The sequence below is a fragment of the Phyllobates terribilis genome, unplaced genomic scaffold, assembly GCF_046119375.1.
Source record: "Phyllobates terribilis strain yellow unplaced genomic scaffold, ASM4611937v1 Scaffold_2__4_contigs__length_985480577, whole genome shotgun sequence".
Lineage (NCBI taxonomy): Eukaryota > Metazoa > Chordata > Amphibia > Anura > Dendrobatidae > Phyllobates > Phyllobates terribilis.
The window spans coordinates 801,103,244-801,109,990 of NW_027362762.1; positions in this window are offsets into that span (position 1 = coordinate 801,103,244).

Here is a 6,747-nt window from a genome sequence, read left to right on the forward strand (position 1 = left end):
TGTATCAGCATCCAGGATGCTGATACAGTTGACCTTGCAATGATGGGTCAGAGGGCCCGATGCGAGTGCTCCACGTCTCAAGGGCCCCATAGCGGCCATGTGACAGGAGATCGTGTCTCCCTGCTCTGCCACAGAATTTAACTCTATCGGTGTGCTGAGCACGCCAATGCAGGTAAGAGTAGCTTAGCTTTGGGTGGGCTCCTCAGAGCCCGGATCCTGGGGTGACTGCACCCTCTGCCCCCCACCGGTAGCGACGATACTGGTCGTAGGTCATGGGTCTTCCAGCAGAAGAATGACCCCAAACATACTTCAAGAAGCACCCAGAAATGGATGGAAAGAAACTGCTGGAGAGTTCTGAAGTGGCCAGCAGTGAGTCCTGATTTAATTCCCATTAAACACCTATGGAGAGATCTTAAAATTGCTGTTGGGAGCACCCTTCAAATATGAGAGACCTGGAGACCTGGAGCAGTTTGCAAAAGAAAAGTGGTACAAAATTCCAGTTGAAAGGTGTAAGAAGCTTGTTGATGGTTATAGGAAGCGATTGATTGCAGTTATTTTTTCCAAAGGGTGTGCAACCAAATATTAAGTTGAGGGTGCCAACAAGTTTGTCCGGCCCATTTTAGTGGTTTTGTGTGAAATTATGTCCAATTTGCCTTTTTTCAGTTTTTTTTTTGTGTTTTTCCAATACACACAAAGGAAATAAACATGTGTAAAACAAAACAGGTGTAGTTGCAATAATTTTCTGGGAGAAATACTTCATATTTTGCAACAATTTCAAGGGTGCCAACATTTTCGGCCATGACTGTATATATATATAAAATATAAAATAAGGATGGGGAGAAGCCCAGTCCAATTCTTGCACCGGGGCCCATCAAACTCTAGTTAAGCCACTGCCTAGGATGCAAACCCAGCTTTCTGATACTGAGCACTACATTGTGACCAAAATCCTTTGGTAATCTTCAGATTTTATGATGCCTTGCATACAGTAAAGGCACCCAGTGTCAGAGGCAGAAAAACAACCCCAACACATTTTTGAACCTCCACCATATTTAACTGTAGGCAGTGTGTGCTTTTCTCATTCCATTTTCGGTAAACAGTGGAATGATGTGCTTTAACAAAAAGCTCTATCTTGGTCTCATCTGTCCACAAGAAGGTTTCCCAGGTGGATTTTGGCTTATTCATGTACATTTTGGCAAACTGTAGTCTAGCTTTTTCATGACTCTGTATCAGCAGTGGGTCCTCCTGGGTCTCTGCCATAGTGTTTCATTTCATTCAAATGTCAACAGATAGTTCATGCTGATACTGATGCACCCTGAGCCTGCAGGACAGCTTGAATTTCTTTGTAACTTGATTGGTTCTGCATATCCACCATCCAGACTATCCTGCTTTGCAATCTTTCATCAATTTTTCTCTGCCATCCAAGTCCAGGGAGATTAGCTAAAGTGCCTGCAATATCCCTACTCCGCCAGCTAACCCTAAACTAATTGCAGCAAAGACCAGTATTATTAAAGAATAGAATCTATTTAAATTGTCCCTGAAAGGACTTTTGCCTGTACAAGACAGCACCAAGGACTGTCTGTAACGCAATCAACCCTGACTGGATGCCTGTAATAGGCTATCCCTACTCCGCCAGCTAACCCTAAATGAATTGCAGCTAATAGCAGCATTATTAGAAAAGAAAATCTATTTCAATTTTCCCTGAAAGCATTTTTGATTGTACAGTATGTACAGCACCAAGGACTGTAATGCAATCAACCCTGACTAGATGCCTGTAATACACTATCCCTACTCTGCCAGCTAACCCTAAATGAATTGCAGTTAAGAGCGGTATTATTAGAGAATAGAATATATTTGAATTGTCCCGGAAAGAATTTTTGCTTTTATGTGACATCACCAAGGACTGTAATGCAATTAACCCTGACTAGATGCCTGTAATTCGCTATTCCTACTCCATCAGCTAAACCTAAATGAATTGAAGCTAAGAGCAGTATTATTAGAGAATAGAATCTATTTAAATTGTCCAGGAAAGGACTTTTGCTTTTATGTGGCAACACCAAGAACTCAAACGCAATCAACCCTGACTAGATGCCTGTAATACGCTATCCTTACTCCGCCAGCTAACCCTAAATGAATTGCAGTTAAGAATGGTATTATAAGAGAATATAATCAACTTAAATTGTCCCTGAAAGGACTTTTGCTTGTATGTGGCAGCACCAAGGACTGTAACGCAATCAACCTTGCTCTAAGTGCCTCTAATACACTATTCCTACACCAGTACCTAATCCTATCCTAATTGAAGCTAAGAGAGGTATTATAGAAAAGAATCTATTTGAATTAGCCCTAAAAAGGGCTGTTGGTTAAATGTTGCACCAGCAAGAACCGGAACGCTATATAACACCCTGTTCCTTCTTCAGCAGCGACTCTCCCTTTACTATTTCCTGGTAGAATGCACCCAAGATGGTGTCACTGGGTCTTATATAAACCCGATGATGCTATGCGGCCGGCCAATCCCAGTAATGCCGGTAGCCGACATGGCTACAGCATTACTGTGATTGGCAGGTAATCCCCGCATGCTTAGTGGCTGAAAATCAGGCGCCAAACATGCGGGGTGCGAAAACGAGCATGGCACCGGAGTACCTAGATACTCAATCGAGTACCAAGAGTCTCGAGCACCAGTATGCTCGACCGAGTACTGATCAGTGCCTAATTGTTAACCTTACAATCATGTTGTTGGTAAACAAAAAGTTCTATAAAACTCAGTCTTGTCAAAATTTAGAAATTTTTTCTTGCGTTCAGTGAGATATTGATTAAAATCTTACTTTTCAAAGGAGGTGTACTCATTTATGCTGAGCACTGTACATTCATTGTTCTGTCTTCCAAAAAATGGTATTGTTTCTGGCCATCTTAAAGAGAATATTGATAGATGTATGCGTGCATTACATTGCTAAGTACTATAAATGTTTGCATGCTTCTTTAAATTAACACTAATATCAGATACAAGTTAGTCTTCATGTATAATGCCTCACAGGAACTAACAATCCAAGCAGCACTTACTGCCATCATTCCACACTCTTATCATCTGACCATGAGGATTAAGTGATATTAGGTATGACTTTAGGAATTATGTGACCTTGAGATGTCAGGGACAGGACTATAAAATGTGCAAATTGGCTATTCTCATCACCAATAAGCATAAAAGATTTATGGCTTCAAACAATGTACACCAGAGTAGCACAAAGTCTTAATGGGATCATAATTAACTGCCAAAAGAACTAAATATCCATGTATGCACTAATAAGACTGCTAAGTAAGCAGATGGCAGACTGGTAATTCATCCTACACTTACCGCCAAGGTGACACAGAGTATACAGTACAAGGCATCTACATAATTCCCTGATTCCCTTAAGCTATAACATACTGTAGTCAATTAGTTAGGATTCTCTGCATACTTTTTAGGTTTTCACAATTTTCATGTGTCAGATTTACCAATGTGAACAACACCTTTGAAAGCCATCATTTTCCCCTATAAATTTGTGTGATTCTAAATCAGCTAAACTACAGCAGTTGGAGAATATAGGGTTAAACAAGCTAAATATTAAAATGCAATTAATATTTAATGCTGGTTTCACATATCTGACATTCCTGGCCTGAGTCGGGCCCGCAATATCCAGACCGGCAACAACAACAGCCTCACAATTGTCTATGAAGCTCTTCAGTTCAGATAAGCGCAGATCAGATTTGGCAGAATGTACTCGTATCGTTAACATAGGATATGTGAAACCGGCCTAAGGCTCTGTCCACATGCTGTTTATGAACGTATATTACATATTTACCCAGCATTTGCCCAACATTTAACATACACATAAATGGCAAATGAGCTTTAATGGGGATAAATGTAAGGTAATGCACTTAGGCAGATGAAATAAAATGTATATGTAGCACCCCGAGGACTCGGCGGCTACAGGAGTATTGCACCTCAAACCAGAGGTGTGGTATTCCACTCCCGGGTAAGGATGGAGGGTGGGACTGAGCTCAGCTAGTTGCATGCACTACACTCATCCCATTTCCGGGGGACAGAACAACGGTACTCCCACCAGATAGATGTGCAGGTACGACAGCGTCTGTCCCTGGCTGGAGTGGGAGGGGGGGAGGAACATCCCAGTAGTGTAGGAGCAGTCAGGGGAGGGACTCTGGGCATAGGAGGAGCCCATGGTTGCATTGTGACCTGGGCTCGGGTGTCAGAGGGAGTATATAAGGTGGGCACCATCTTAAGACAGGGTCTGTTCAGAGAGGAGCTCAGCCAGAGAGGGCTGAGGGGGAGCTGTGGCTCCGTCTGGGCCCAGCTCCAGAGCCAGGCCTGAAGCAGAGAGAGGAAGAAAAAGGAACACAAGGAAAGGCCCAGAGACGCAAGCAGAGGGAACCCTGAGATCCCACGAGTGAACTAAAACGGGTGAGGGGTTGGCAGAGAAGGGTACCGGATCCCAAGCTGGTGGAGGCAAATCATCCTTAGCCAGGAACCGGAGGTCGTGGTCAAGCTTTGGCACGACCCCTCGCCACATCCACCAGGAAGGCACGCCACATAGGGTCAGGAAAACCGGAGAGAGGTTTTGCCCCATAAGGCCCGAGGAAGCCGGACATAGGTGGGTCCCTGGTGAGGACGGCAAGCAGGAAGGAAGAGAGGGGAGCTCAGGACCACGCTCTGGAACTGCCTGGGAGTTGGCCGAGTCCCGCACCTGGTGGACGCAGCACGGCTCGGGTGGTCACTCTTGGCCGAAGTGACCGGAGCAACACCTGTGAGTAAAAGCCTTGAAACTGCACCACACGTCTCTGAGCTTCCTTGCTGCACCATCACTACCACTATCATCCACATCTGCTGCCCTGAGGCCATACCCCTCCCGTTGGGGGTTATACCATCCACGCTGCACATCCGTACCACCGGCCTCAGCGGACTGTCCTGCAGCGGCGGCTTCATAGCCGCATTCAACGGGTGGCGTAGTCGAACACCGTACCATCTTCTGCTAAACTCTGCCGCTCAGTTTGACTCCCTGGGCACGGACCGGGTCACCGCCACGAGACTACTACCCCCATCTGATCCGGCTCCGGGTAAGCCCCCGTGCGCGCGATGCCGCACGACACAGCAGGCCCAGGGGCGCGTCAACTTTGGCGTAGTCGGCAGGATTATGTGCCCGCAACCGACGGGTACTGCGTGCCTGAAGAAAAGTTCACATTTACCGTAAAAAGGAGTCTCCCGCCAATTCCGGAGGGTCCCCGCCATCGGACGCCATCTCGGATCGTTTCCCGCCATTTGCCCGCCATCTGCAGCCTTTTCCCGTCATCCACGGAGTTTCCCGCCATAAGGAGACGATTCCCGCCATCTGAGACGATTTCCCGCCCTGGCAGAGCGGACTCCATTATGGGCGTGCCAGAGGGTGGCAAGAGGCCACCTCCCATCGTGGGCCAGGTCCAGGAATGGCGCCAAAAGCGGAAACCGCCCCCACCAGCAGAGACTGCAATGATAGAAATGTCCATCAGCGTGAGAGGGCTGCCCCTGGAACTGACAATCACTAAGTTGCCACGGAACCACCCTCAATGGGGGCGGATAGAGAATAAAACAGAGAAGATGGGTGCGGCCTGGAGGAGTCTGGACAGATCGCACCCGGAGATGGAGGAAGAGTCAATCAGCACCGACCCTGTGGTCCGGAACCTGTTGCTGGCTGCCACCCCAGAAGGCCTGGTGGAGATCCTGGCACAGCTCCCCAGAAATCGGGAGTGTGCACAGACCGCACTGGAGGCCTTGGCCCGGAAGATGGCCCGAGTGCAGCAAGAAGCACTGGCCGAGTGGAGGAGAGAGATGGTCCAGCAGGCTGGAACCCGCCAGCAGAGGATGCCACCCGCAACGTGGAGTGTGTCTGCCCCTGAGGATGGTGCAGGAGGAACGGAGGCCGGAGACGACGCCGCGGAGGGAGCCGCAGAGATGGAAGCAGGTAATGGGGACGTCATCACCCCGAGCCCCGTAGCCGTAAGCCTGCCCCAGCTCCCCGTCGCAGAGCCCGAAGTTCCACTCATCGCGCCCGTTGCCGCACCGCCGCTGCTTCCAACTAGGCCTCAAGCGGCAGGAGCCGCGGTCGCGCCCTCTGTTATGCCACGCCCCTTGACCGTGAGCGCGGCAAAAGAGGAAGTGCCCCCGGCCTGGTCGCAGGGCCGAGTACCCCAGGGCGCCGCCGTCTCCACAGTACCCTTCACCTTCAGAGTGCCACCGGCCTGGTCGCAAGGCCTGGTGAATCCGGGCGCCGCTGCCCCCACCGCGCCCTCAACCTCCACAGTGCTGCCCCTGGGCGAAGATCTGTTTGCGCAGCATACTAGCCCGGACGGGCTGCCTTTCGTTTGGCCACCGGAGTACGTCAACCCCCGACCCCGGAAGGAATGGCCTCTGTGTGAGCCTCTGATCCCGGCTCCGGCACCCGCCAAAATTGTTCCGCTCCCGCTGGAGGAGGCCCAATTTGTATGGGACCCCACTGGCGAAGACCTCATGGGGTTCACCCAAGAGACCCGGGCAGCCGCAGCCCAACGTGAGGAGTGTTGCCGACAACAACTGGAAGTCTTTCAGAGGGAACGGCGAGAGAGGCGGGTCCGCGAGGAGCGGCTGCAGGTCCAAAGCGCGGAGCAGAAAAGCCGGACCCGACGAAGCCGCCGTGCGGCCCACGGTCCCCGCGCCACCAGGACTGTAATAAAGTTTCAAATGGAGCA